Below are 14777 nucleotides of genomic sequence, written 5' to 3'. Positions count from 1 at the left end.
AGAGCTAGTTCCTCTGATACTCACACTGGGATTAGAAATAACTGAATTGGGGAAACATCCCAGAAACTAGGAATAGTTATTTTTAAATTCAATGGCAGAATTCACACATTTAAAATGGCACAATTCACAGTTTTTCCTCTTCAGGAATGTTAAATCTTGTTTGAGAGGAAATTCATACATTTGTGATAAATTAGAAAACAATTTGGAAGCACATTATAACATTTGAAGAAAGTTGCAGTTTAGATATGTCATTCTGAGGCAATTCAAACCAGGAGAAAAATCATCATGGGCAGGTGTCATTTCAGGCAGATTTTACTGCGAGGGCAGATGTTGAGCTGAATATTTAAGGTATGCAGGGTCATTATTAGAAGAGAAGAGAGAAACAAGAAGAAAAGAACTGAAGGTGGATTTATCAATTGTGCATAAGTAGGCTAAACTAGCTATCCATACTGATGAGTCCAAAAGCCCTAGGTAAAATAATGATATATGACTAATAAATTCATATGGGTTCAATTTACACTTAGGCCCTTAATACTGGCCTGGAGTTTAAAATTTGTCCTACTATGCAAAAAAAAAAAAAAAAAAAAAAAAAAAAACCAAATAACAAAGAGAATACATGGCAAAAAATACTCTGTTATAACCAGTGTGAAAGAGTGGTGGCACACAGAAGCAGGGTAGCCAACTTTAAGAAGGAAAGACGAGAGGGCTGGAGAGATGGCTTAGTGGTTAAGGTGCCTAAGAACTCATGTTTGCATCTCCAGGTCCCATGTAAGCCAGATGCACAGTGATTCAAGGTGCAATGTAACACATACACACAAGGGGGTAAATGTGTCTAGAGTTTGTTGACAACAGCTGAAGGCCCTTACATATCCATTCTCTCTTGCAACCATTTTCTCTCTCTCTCTCTCAAAATATATTTTAAAAAAGAAGGAAAGATGAGGTTTTATGGGCTAGATTAAGTTAACAGTTGCCTGGCCAGAAACTTTAGGAAGAACTTATCTTAGTGCTTAGTGGTGAAATGAGTGAGGGATAGAAGAGCAGGAAAGAGAGAGACAGAGAATAAAAGACACTTCAAAATATACATGTTGGGCTGGGTATCTATCTCAGGGGCAGAATATGCCTAGTATGCCCAAAGCCCTGAGTTTGGCACCATCCCCAGAATCTAAAAAAAAAAAAAAAAAAAAGAAAAGAAAAAAGAAAAGTTATGAAAACAGGGTTGCAGAGGAATCATAAACAGAACTGGAAAGGGTCTTAGCCAATTCTGTACTACTATAACAAATGGCAAAAGTTGGCTAATGTCCAGGGACCAGAAATTTTCTAACAGCTCTGGAGGCTGGCATTGCTGGATCTGCTCTCTCTCACCTTAAGTACACAGGAGCACAGGAAGGAAGAGCTCACTCTGCTGAGGCCTTGTGTAAGAAAGACCTCCTGTGTGATCACCACTAATATTATCACATGGATAGCTGCTAGTTTTAGGAGGAAGTTAGTCAAGGATATCTCTTTGCTTATGGCCACATGATTGAACATCTGTAAACAGCTAGAAGGAAATAAATTCAAGTTCAGAGTTTGAAAAAGAAGTGCTATTTTAATAATGAGCACATGAGTGATAACTAATATGTCAAAAATAGATAATCTAAGAATTGGTTAAAGAAAGTAAATTAGAGTAAGATAGAAACTTTGTAGATTATGAAAAGTACTTGGAGGTAAAGGAACAGGAAAGAAAAGGAAAAGAGAAAAGTAACAAAGGTTTTAGGGCAGGTTAAGAGAAACCATGGAAAAAATAGTTAGAAAGGAGCAGATCAGGACACCAAAACCAGTAGCAAGGACAGTACTTAATATTACGAAAGCCTATTGAATGTTTTTGTTCTGTAGGGATCATAAATAGATTAATAGGGAATATTGGGGAGGAGAGTATTTTTGTGCAAACTTTACTTTCTTAAGATGGCCACATTTCAGTGTCAGTTAATTTAGATGTATTACTGTTCTATAATGGAATGAGTGGCCAACTCCTCAATTTGTTTTTTACTAGAATTTAGTAGTTCAGCTGAACTAATTTCAGTTTTTGAGCTTATGAACAGCTGCAGTTTGTATTTAAATTTCATCTCCTCTCTGTCCTACTTAATGTTCCAGTAACAATCCATCTTACTTTCAAGTCTGACAATTTCAGAAGGGTATGGACCACCCACAGAGAGCATGCCTTCAAAAGGAAAAGCCCTTTAAGAGCTGTGTTGAGTGAAGCAGAAGAGCTTAGATTGTCGTCAATACTACTAGCACTGAACTGGGCCAAGGGGGCAGTGATTCAGAAGAAACACTTCCATTATTTTTATGGATGCTTAAGGAAGGAATGTGCTTCCAGGACAATAGGATTTAGTGTGATGATTATTGGGTGAGTATGGTCTGCAAAGGAGCATCCCCACTCACAGAACTTCAAAAACACTGAAGGTAAACACAAAGAATTGGAAACTGCACAACCTTCAGAGGCCACAGGTTCTCCAGATGTGTGGTCAGAGTTCCTTCTCAGAGCGGTGATGGCCATGACTAAATTATAGCTATATAAATTTTCTTATATTTTAGTTCTCATTTTAGTTTGACACATTAGAAAAAGGCATAATTTTAAAAATTCATTCAATTTTTTCATCCATCCACAATGAGTATTGATATTTTGAAACCTCTTAATAATAGTTGAAGTTCTGTATGGAGGGCCAAGAATATAATAGCTCTCTTTCCTTCCTTTTTGACACTTAGCAGCTTTCTATAAGTGTAATCATTTTTTTAAAAAAATCTTATTAGTGTCCACATATATTTGTGTATCAGGATAATGTTTTTTTAAATTAAGTCTGTTCCTGAAATGACCCATATCTAGCCATCAGGTAACCTGTATCAGGTAGTACCACATGTTCACAATCAACCCCAGTACACAGTCTGGTCTGATAACTAAAATGTGACGATTCTGATAATTAAACCACCTAATGCCAGCGGCTGATGTCTTGCATTAATTCAAAATAGCTTGAGGTGAAACCCGGATCACTATCCAATTACCACGGAAATGGCTATATACGCTCTCAACCATGTTGGCAGGGCTTTGATTAGATACATTAAACACGATACATGACAAAAACTGCAATTTAAACAAATAGATGGGGCAGCTGATGGGTTGAAGCCTGTTTAATCTACCTATGAGTTCTTCTGAAGAAGCCACTTGATGAGCAAAGCTGAGTAGGTCAGAGGATGATATTTCCAATCAACCTAGCATTCACAGAGAAATTGTATTTTCCTGTATCATTCATTAAGAATTAGTGGAGTTCAGGTTTTTGGCTTTATGGAAAATCCCAATTAATTAAAATAATGAAGAAGAAAAATAAAAACAAGTTACTTTTATATTGGGTATATTTGTTATACTATATGCATAGATTTTATTAGCGGTAGATTTTATTAGCAGAAAAAGCAGTCAAGGATTTCAATACTCTTCCCAAAATGCTTTTGATAATATAAAAGAAGCCCGTGACTCTAGTCCTTATGGATGTATGTGTTTCATTTCTCTGTCTTTCTTGCTCTCTCTCTCTCTCTCTCTCTCTTTTTTTTTTTTTTGTATATAGTGCAGTCATAAAGAATACTAATTTAGGAAATCTTTCTAATAATTACCCATTCAATTAAGTTTTTCACACCTTCTCTCTAAGACCAGTTCTATTTTGATTAAACACCATTGATTGCATATCAGCAAATTCCTCACAAAGCATGAATGCTCTGACAGTTGAGTATCAACTTGATCAGATCAGGAAGCCTGTAAGAGACATAAAAGGCTTGGGCAAGTCTGTGAGACTATGTCCAGGAAGGATTAGCCAAGAGAATATGTCCTCCCCCAAGAATGGACAGCCCATCGGGTGGCAGCCTGAGTACCTTTTTCCTGGCTGCCCTTGTTACTTGTCAGTGAGTACATCCACTCTGTTTCTGTCATCCTTTGTGGATACAAGAACCCAGCTTCTTCAGAATCCTGTTGTGGAGTGAAGACCCATGACTCTCCAGGTATCCTTGAGGCCTTCAGGGTCAGTCTGGGATTGGTGATGCATCCAGCCTCAAAGATTAAGCAGCTACTGAATTCTCAGACTTGTTTTTTCACTGCCTAGCCAGAATCATGTTAGACACCTTCACAAATCTCTCTTATAATATATATTCATTCCTTTGGCTATGTTCCCCAGAGAACCCTAGAGTGTGAGAGTGGGCAGAGAGAAGCCCAGGTAGGTCTTTGAGGGTGTTTCTGGAAGAGGTTAGGTTGTATGACCAGGTAAAGAATATCTGCTGTGGGTATTATCCAATCTGTTGAGGGCCTATAGAAAACAAAATGCAGATGAAGGTGAATTTTCCTAGGTTTGAACTTGAATACTCATGTTTTTCTGTCCTTTAACATAGTTGTTCCTTGAGACAAGGACTTATATATTCGTCCCTAGGCCTCATTCAACCTTTAGACTTGGGCTGGCTTCCATCATTGCTTCCCTAGTTCTCCAGTTTTTAGATGGCAGATTGGAGGAATTCTACATCTCCATAATCTCATAAGCCAATTCTCATAGTGCCCCTTCCAATTCATGCACCCTTGAGGATCCTGTTTTCTACAGAGAGAGATTTGAATTTAATGTAAATTTTTTAATTTTCATGGACTATTTAAAACTTTGTGAAAAGCTGGTCTATTAAAGACCATCATTAGAATTGCCAAACTGAAGTTGAACTTGCCAGGCCGACCAAGAATGATGGTGCATACCTTTAGATCTGGAACTTGGGAGACTGAGGTTGGAGGATTGCTGTGTATTCAAGGCCAGCCCGGGACTCTAAAATGAGGTCCCAATCATCCTGGGCTAAAGTAAGACCCTACCTTGAAAAAAAGAAACAATAACAACAACAAAAATAAAGTTAACTTAATCTGAGAAGCTGTTTAGGGTTATTGTGCTTGATTTTTATGGCTTGTCTTTTTCCATATGTTTCCTATAATACATATGGGCATGAGATGACAGTTAAAACTCTGCTTCCTTTTGATAAAAGGTGTATGGATGATAGCTTAAAATGGAAAAATGACTATGATTTAAGACTTTTGTACCAGGCAGTCTATTTTTGGTTGTCCCCAATTTTGAGACTTCCTCTTATAAATAAAAAAGAAGGGAGATATCTAAAGTATACTGGAACCCAAGAAACAAGTTTACAGAACCATGACACTGTTTGGGGGACTAAATGTGTGTTGGGCTTGAGGAATACATATGCCCTTAGGAAGAGTCAACCCAGTGGCAGTTACATACCTGGATCAAGGAAACATCCATCCCAGTAGGGATGGTGCAAAAGGGCATAGAACAAGAAAGAGAATGAAGACAAGAAAGATGAGAAAAGAGGACATGTAGAACTTGGGTAATTAGTTCTGTAATCATGTAGATGAAAGGGTATCATTAACTTCCTAATGAAGGAGAATTAGAAATGGTCAATAGTGACATGTGTCTTTCAAATACATCATCATACTTACATTAACAGCATGGTAAATCATGCTAACTAACTCATGTTGTAGGTTTAAGATTTTTTTTTCATGGATGTATAATGCCTTTTGTTTTTCTAAAACTCAAAGTTAAATAGACGAGAAGATTGCCAGTTATGTACTGTCATTTTTTACTAATTTTTAAATTTAGCATACAAATTTATGGGTCTCATTGTGATATGTTCCCTCCCTTTTTGCTCTGCTCTGTTTTGTTATGTTCTCCCCATCCCTTCCCTCTCTTTTCTTCCACTGTTCTTCCTATTCCACTCCATTCCCATGCTTTTTTCTTTCTTTCTCCTTCCTTCCTTCTTTCCTTCCTTTCTTCCGTCCCTCCCTCCCTCCCTCTCTTTTTCATTTCTTTCTTCTGCTGTAGAAACAGAAGACATACTGTGTGCTAGATTCAGTGCTCTGCCAGCCTCCATTAGGACATTTTCATTCACATACCCCACTGTATTAGGATGACCCAACCAGCCACTGCATTTTCATTTGCTTTCCAGAATGGGCAGTTTGTTTGTCCAGGGCTCATTCTGAGCCCATTAGATTGGCACTTAGGGTAAATAGGGTGAGTAGAAAGAAAAAACTTTTTCAAGAGTACTGTATAAGAACTCATCAAATAAATCAGCAAAACATTTCATGTATTTACTAGACTTTTATGAGCCAGATTTCTTCAAAGCAGCTATTTTCTCTAGTTTCCAGATTTTATTTATGTTGGCTCAATGGGAAGCTTCCCTCATGGTAAAGGACATTCAAGCAGGTGTCAGACACTCAGAATAATGTCAGATATTAATTACCCAATTTAGAAATATCACTGAATTAAGCTGACTGAAAAATGATCATTAACTAAAGTTTATTAGTAAAGTACAATATCAAAATTAAATTAAGCTGATAACAATGTAAGATTATTCTAAATTTTGAATTTAAATACCTAATGAAGTCATGAAAGTTAGAAAATAATATCCAAGAGATTTTCCTTGAAAAAATGGCAAGTGGAGAAGGTTTAGTACATGTTCACAATGTAGTCTGTATTATATTAAATTTATGAAGTATATATAAATTACTAGGTATTAACACTTCTTAAAACAGGGAATCCAGAGGAAAAAATCCAAGAATCTATTAGATTTAAACAAATCATAGTATTAAAGATTTTCATGTATTGAACTAATTTTTATTTTATAAATTAGTTTTAAAATTCAAAGACATTAGTGTAAGGCTCAATACTGAGCACAGAAGATGGAGACAGACTGCTGTTTCTTGGGCCAAAGGTTTATTTAACATCAAGAGAGAATGCTTAGATCTGAAATGACAGGGAAAGAGGCTTCAGAATTGCTGAAGATGGGGATGGAGAGATGGCACAACCATTAAAGATGTTTGCTTGCAAAGCATGATGGCGTGGGTTCAGTTCCCTGGTTCTCACCTAAAGCCAAATGCACAAAGTGGTACATTTGATTTGTGTGGAATTCGTGGGCAGTGACAGGAGGCCTGATATGTCCATAGTTTCTCTGTCTGCCTATTTTTTTCCCTCTCTTTAATAAAAAATGAATAAAATTATTGAGAAAAAGTGCCAAATAAGGGGACCATTTTAAGAGTGTGTGGGGAGGAGAGGAGGGAAATTGCATGTGAGAGTGATCTTACATGGGATGTGTGGTAAGTGAGGTGGGGGTGAGCTGAGAACTCAAGATTAGTCATGTCTACTTGATCAGGTTTTCTGAACCACAGTTGAACTCACTGAAGAGTGGAGCTTGGAGCCAGGTAGTTCGAATAAGTGCCCCCTCCTCAGTAGACTCAGAAGTTTATTAAAACTTCTTGGATTTCTAGCCACCAGGCAGGAGATGTCACTAGGCAGATTTTAGGGTCTATGGTGTGGTGGTGGATTTGAAATTCCAGTCTTAAGATATGCAACGTGATAAATTCTGCCTGGAATTCCTGAGTGTGCTTGTGGATGATATGGCACTTTTTTATTTTTATTTTTTATTTACTTAATTACTTAATTAATTTTGCCTTGTGGCTTTCTCTCTGCTTGGACCTGTGAAAGCAGGCCAGGTTCTGCCATTATGGAACTTCCCAGGATCCAAAAGCTTCAATAACTATTCCTTCCTCCATAGCTGTGCCTGGTTTGGAAGTTCATCTCAGTGACCTGAAGCTGTCTGCTGCAGCCATACTGAAAATGTTTAAAAAGGGAGGAAAATCAGCATATACCAAAGCAGAATTCGAGAAGTTCTTGAGAGCTTAACACTGAAATAGACTTAAAATACACCTGCCATGGCCCAAAGAATTTTGTGGAAGAGGGGGCAGAAACATTATAAGACCACAGGTCAGGTGGGCATACCCAGAGGCATATCTCCCACCAAGGACTGACTTCAGTTCTCACAACACATAACCCATAATCTCATGGGGGAAACCAGAAACCCCATTGAGGAAGGCCCTTAGCAGAATGGAGCCAGGGGGAAGGGAAATGATGGTACCAACACATGATGTGTCCATACAAAGCATATTCTTCTTTGCTTGTTTGTTTGTTTTCGCTTTTGTTTTTTGAGGTAGGGTCTCACTCTAGCCCAGGCTGACCTGGAATTCATTATGGAGTTTCAGGGTGGTCTCGAGCTCACAGTGATCTTCCTACATCTGCCTCCCGAGTGCTGGGATTAAAGGCATGTTCCACCATACCTGGCTTCAAAGCATATTCTTAATTAAAAAAAAAAAAGTTTTAAAGGTTTGAAAAATAAAAGAAATCCTGATAATTCAAGTATTTGAGTTTAACATATGTTATTTCTATTATCCAACCTGGAGGCCTTGAACTAACCAGAGTATTCAAGGAATTGGTTTGCTGCTAAGCAAAATTCTACATAGTGTCTATTTGCTAGATAACCCTATCAGTATGCTTTAAAAAAAAAATAACCAATTCATCTAGGATTCAGTGTAAATAATGAGACTAGTTCCACAGGATTTTGTCTGGAGAAACACAACTGTTTAATGTGTTTATCAAAATGTGTTATTTTCCCTGAGGGACCTATGTGCTTCTTCCTAGCAGTTAATGAGGACCTTGCTAGGGAATGTGCTTCCATTTATTTCCTCTGGCTACCAAAATGCTCTAATGAAATAGAACCTCAGTAACAAGACTTATGTTATGATTTGGAATATTTATATTCTCCTTGTCCCTGGCATTAATCTTGTATGTCTCTTTATAACTTACTTTACTATAGGAATTTTTATTGCACAATGCCTCCTTTTCTTGGTGAAAACAGGTGGGATGTCAATAAACAATAAATAATAGTTTGATAGTATTAAGTATGATGTGAGTACTTGGTAGGTTTGCTTAGCATGCCTGATAAATATGATTTATTCAATTAAACATATACATGTGTGAGCACATATATACGAACTCATATACATGAAAGTACAAAGATTCCTAGCATACATTCTGTCCTTATTCCTTAGTTTCTAATCTTTGAAATCTTATATTTTGGCAAACAGATTATTTTAACCCACTGTTTCAAGTGTTATATAAACTAGATCAGAAATTAGAACAAACAAAATTATTGGTAAAAAAGATAATGCTGGGCTGGAGAGATGGGTTAGTAGTTAAGGTGTTTGCCTGTGAAGCCTAAGGACCCTGGTTCGACTCTCCAGGACCCATGTAAGCCAGTTGCAAAAGGTGGCACATGCATCTGGAGTTCGTTTGCAGTGGCTGGAGGCCCTGTTGTGCCCTCTCTTTCTCTCTCTCTCTTTTTCTCTCTCTTCTACTCTCTACCTCTTTCTCTCTCAAATAAATAAATAAAATATATAGAAAGATAATTTTCAATAAAACAGATTACATAATGCAAAAAGAAACACAAATCAAACTATCACTTTGAATAGGGCTGGATCTTCCAGGAAGAGTCATATGTTTTTGAAAGAACTAAGATTCTAGTTAAGAAAAATGTTAATTAATAATGTCCATAATTGAGCACAGGTTAGCTTGAATCTAGTGGTTCGTTTGAAATTACTGCATGGACTATTGGTCTGCTTATTAATTTGAAAAATAAATATTTTTATTTGTAAGGAGAGAGAGAGAATTGGTATTCCAGAGTTTCCTGCTACTGTAAATAAACTACAGATGTGTGTGCCATGTTGTGGGCAAGCCATCACTCCAGCCCCTTGTCTTCTTATTTTAATCCTGTCTGAGCAGGGTCTGATAACTGTAAATAATTCCTTCTATACTCATGACCACAAGCTACTTTTGTCCTATTTTCAATTTTTAGTGTTAGATTAGGTGAATGAATAGTGAAATTTTCACGGAAGCCCTTTGCAGTAATGGAAGTCTATAATTATATGGAAATATAAGATTTTAGAATTGCAGACCTTAGAAATAATTGGTTTTAATTCTCTATTTGTACAAATGATGTCTTAAATGGTAAATGTCTAAGGTAATATGATAGTGAGAGGCCAAGTTAGGGTTATAATCCAGGACTTTAGTCTTACTTGTTTTCCCAGATGGGATATGATGTAATTGAGAATGGGTATCATACTTTATAAATTTTTACCACTCCAATTCATGTTGTGGATTCTACATCAATGAAAAAATAAAGGCTAACCCCTTTCATTTCTCATTTAGTGTTTCTTTTCTGCAGAAGCCCAAGAGAGTATGAAGTGATGAGGAACAAATGTAATGAATGAATTCCCAGCTCTCGTGTAGAGGAATAATTAATCCATTTGCTTCTCATTTCGATTCTGTACCTCCCTTAAAATTTATTATTAGAATTGAACAGATGCCCTCTACAAAGGCTTCTCCTCATAATGAAGTCAGAGCCCAGAGAGCCAGGGTATTGCAGCCTCACTCTGCAGGCAAACAGGGGGATGGTGGAAGTCCTTGACAACATATGTTCTTTTAACTAAAACTTTGAACTTCCAGAATTAAGTTGAAAATCACACCAGAGCAATTTTACCTTGTAAATTCTTGCTTTCTGAATTGTGTGTGAACATTCCTCCAGATCAGAAGTGTACGAAAGAAGTTACATGAATGTGAGGAATAATGTAAAACACAATCATGTTAATTGGGAGGGATGCCATAAAAAGCCTGAAAATAAAATTAGCCTAATTATATGGTCTAGCTGCTCAGCAAAAGATGAGTACATTAATCGCTTAGCTGAAGTGCTATTCCCATAATCACTTCATTTGACTGCCAGGTTTTGAAACACAGGGAGCCCAAGGGTCAACATCTGGCTTGGCTAGACTTTTTGGCATTTGTCTATCATAGTTCTTTATGTCTCTAAGAAATGCACTTGTTCCAGTCATAGTTTGTTGACTTGTCTAAGTTTCAATATGTACTACTAAAGTTAACAGAAGTAGTGCTATTCAAGGCAATCGGGCAGAAAATAAAGACCAATTTTAAGACCTACCATACATTTCAGGACCTAAAACACTTCATACATAATATATGATCAGCCTTCAAACATTCCTTTTTTCCTAGCATAGTATATTTACTCTTGTTCACCTTTACTACCTTTTGAATTTAAATTTCTTTTTCTTTTTTTATTTCTCTTGCTTCTTTAGCATGTCTCTGTGAGTTAGTTACAGTAAATTTGCTCCTTCTTACAGATATTGGGTTCATAATGCTGGGAGGAATCTATTGAATCATTACTTATGCATGAGTTATAGTTCTATATCCTCAACTAAATCCTAAACTCTACTGGCCCTCTGTATATATTGCAGGGGAATAAGTCATCCTGGCAACATAGAAAAGACTTAGAGTGAAATTGTTCCTACATGGGGGGAAGGAAGGAAAATTTTAATATTGGATTTGCCCTTAGCATGTAAGCTGAGAGTTCACACCTACTTATACTAGCCCAACCAGTCATTCCTATTGCATATTCAAATTAGCCAAAGCAGAATAATAGAATATAAGACAAAGTAGTAAAGAAAGGCATGACATGTTGCAGAAATAGAACTCTTCTGACCCTAACCTCTATTAGACCAGCTGGGGCTGACTCCAGAAATTGGTCCTCTGAGGTACTGTATTGAAACGCTTCATAGATTTTACTGTCTTTGTCAAAACAGGGATTTTTCATTTACCAGGCAAACAGGAACTCCTTCGTGTATTTACAGGAATCTGTTACTCGAGCTAGTGTGCCTTTTAATTGTTCCTAATCTCTTTTCAAAGGTAGAGATAGAGTTCATTACATGTATTTTTTTAATTTAAAAGCTATTAAGCATCAGGCATTATTCTAAGTGATGACAATTTTCTTGATGTTGTATGACTTACATCACTTTCGTATGACTTTTATTTTGAATTTTTATTTTGCATATAATAGATTGCCATAGTTTTTTATGTGTGTGGAGCCTGATATTGATATCAGCTGTTGGGTGTCTTCCTTTATCTGCCTCTAGTTTATTTTACTGATACAGGGGTCCTCTAATTTGAACCCAAAGGTTGCCAAGTGGGCTAGTATAGGTAGCCAGGTTTCCTTGGAGAACCTGGGCTCCACCTCCCTAGAACTGGAAGTTCAGACATGATGCCACACCCACATGCATTACTAGTTAATTTTAAATGATCTTTTATGTCAAAAGTGATAAACTACTTGTTGATACAATGTGGTCACACCTTAGCTTTTCTATATCTCATTTTTTAAAATGCTATTAATAATACTTAATATTTACCCATTTGAAAATTTCAACCATTTTCCATTAGTTAATTCTCCACATATTTCTAAAAAAAAATCCCAGAATTTTATTTCCACTATGGAAATAAGTAAGATGAGAATCACACATACCAGTTATCATTGGATACCAAACTTGTTAACTTTCTTAGTTGGAAAGGAGAGAAGCAAGAGAAGAAGGTGCCTTTGGCTGGCGTAGGTCAGGAATCAACATGAGGCAGTTTAACAACGTTTCAATTATGAAGTGAATGAATAATATTATAAAGTCTCATGAAAATTATAATAAATTATTTCAGAGAACAGGAAGGGCAATGCAAATGAAAACCCCATCCTATTTATCCCATCCCCATTGACTATGCAAGAGTTGAATTTTGAAGAATTAACTTAGACACACAGAAAAGGAGTTCACTCAATTTTATTTTTGAAACCTGATCTGAACACAAAAAATAAAAACAACAAGCATATTTTCCCCTTAACTTCAGTATGTGCCTGAAGCTCACAGGTGCTGATTTTTGACATATCACTTTGGAATGTGCAATCAAGTAAGCGCCACGAGTGTGTCTTCTAATTTTATAAGAGGGAATAAGAGTATGAGGACTCTGCTTAATATCACCAGCATCACATCTGGGCTCCTATGCTGTGATCTCTAATGTTCAATGAGTGCAATGAGTACAGGATATTTTAAAGAAAAAACAAACAGTTTCTCCCTGACTCTTGTTATTACTGCACATCAAATTTTAAAAATAATATCTTCACAGGTTTTTAATGATGCTGCAGATATTACATTAATTCTTCTGGGAACATTAGGAATAGCATGTGTAATTTGGCAACTTGGTCTCCGAGTTGGCAGGGATTTCCCCTCATTGCTGTTCTACCTTCTCTCACTTCCACCTAGTTTTTCTTAGACCATAGCAAAGGAGAAATGGGAATTCACATTCCTCAGAATCAGCTGAAGTATTTTTAAGGTGGCCAGAGAAAGGTCCCACCCACAAGTCCCCTGCCTTTCTTCTTCTCTCCATTTCTTACTGTGATTTTTCAAGGCCACCATTCAATGTATAAAGTCTAACTGGAGATAGATTACTTGCATCTAGATTGCTTGATTGTGTTTTTGTTTTTGTTTTTCCTGTAGCCTGGGCCATATTTTTCTACATAGTAAGTAGGTCTTGTTCTCCCATATCAAAGAGCTATGAAATGGGAGAACATATATGGTATCATAAGGCCGTCTGACACTTGTTTGGACCTAGGACTAAGTGAGAAATTGATATCTAACTAAATCTGGGAGAGTCCATTTCTATCAACCCACCAAGGTGATGGGGCAATACAGGAACTACGACTGGCAAAAGACAGGGACAGACAGGACTGGGAACTAGACTCATGGACAGTGAGAAAGGAGGAGGAGAGATAGGAAGAGGAATAAGATGAGAGGGAGTGGGGGGATGAGGGAGAGTGAGAAGAGTGAGAGGGGGTGGGGGCAGAAACCCCTTTGTAAATTATAGCTAATATTGTGAGGAGTAAATATGTAGTTTCAGGGTGGCCTTGAACTTACGGTGATCCTCCTACCTCTGCCTCCCAAGTGTTGGTATTAAAGTCATGCTCCCCTAAACCCAGATATATTTGACCTTTTACACCTCTGATCTTTGTATATTTAGAACCTGGAAAAAAACCCTATGGGAAAACACCTAAATAAAATCTTATTGTTGCTAAAATAAATTATCATACCAGATATACTTAATAGAGTGCTGACTTTTCTCTGTTCTCTTACTTTACTTTTCTTCCTTTTTTCTCTTCTCCTATTCTTACTGATTTATTTTTCTTTTATGTTCTATTTTTCTATCAAACTAAGTATATTGTCTATTACCTGAATAGTTATTGATCTATCCACCCAAATGTAATGACTACCCCCCCCCACATAGGTTAGTCACTCAACCCTATTACATGTTATTCCTACTTCATTTTCAGTCATTTTTTTTTCAATGAATTCTCTTATATCTTTATATAAGGACATAATGAGAATGGGCAGAGACTACTTAAGTACTGGATAACATGCTTGGTTCCAATGAGCAGTATCTCTTATATGTGACTTTGTCATATGCATTGCCAACTAACCTACTTATGAATTAGAAATGCCCTAATGTGTTTCAAGAACATTTGAAATGTTCAGCAGGAATTATAGAACTGTGACATGCCTACCCTAGTACCCAACATCTCTTTTGTCTTCATAACTAAAAAAAAAAAAAAAAAAATCCTCAGAGGTACGAAGACAGCTGAGTGGGTAAGAGTACTTGCCCCAAGCATGCAGGCTTGAGTTTGATTCCTCAGTAGTACCCGGGCAAACACGTGGGTGTAGCCATACATGGTGAATCCTCACCGTTCTGTGCAGAGCAGACGCAGGAGAATTGCTAGAGTTTACACAAAACCCAGCATGACAGAGAAAGAGAGGAAGGCGGGGAGATGGGGGGGAGGACTCGGTCTCAAGGAAACACATGGATGAGCTATAGAGGAAGGACACCTGATCATTTCCCATGGGTGCTTTGCACCTGAGAGTGCATCTTCACATACACGTGCATGCAACACAAAAACTCACATGCACACATCACCACACACATACCATCCACGCAACCAAAAGAACATGAACAAAA

Source organism: Jaculus jaculus, chromosome 1 (assembly GCF_020740685.1).
Source record: "Jaculus jaculus isolate mJacJac1 chromosome 1, mJacJac1.mat.Y.cur, whole genome shotgun sequence".
Classification (NCBI taxonomy): Eukaryota; Metazoa; Chordata; class Mammalia; order Rodentia; family Dipodidae; genus Jaculus; species Jaculus jaculus.
The sequence above is the reverse complement of the archived record's forward strand: the minus strand, read 5'-3'. Positions refer to the sequence as shown.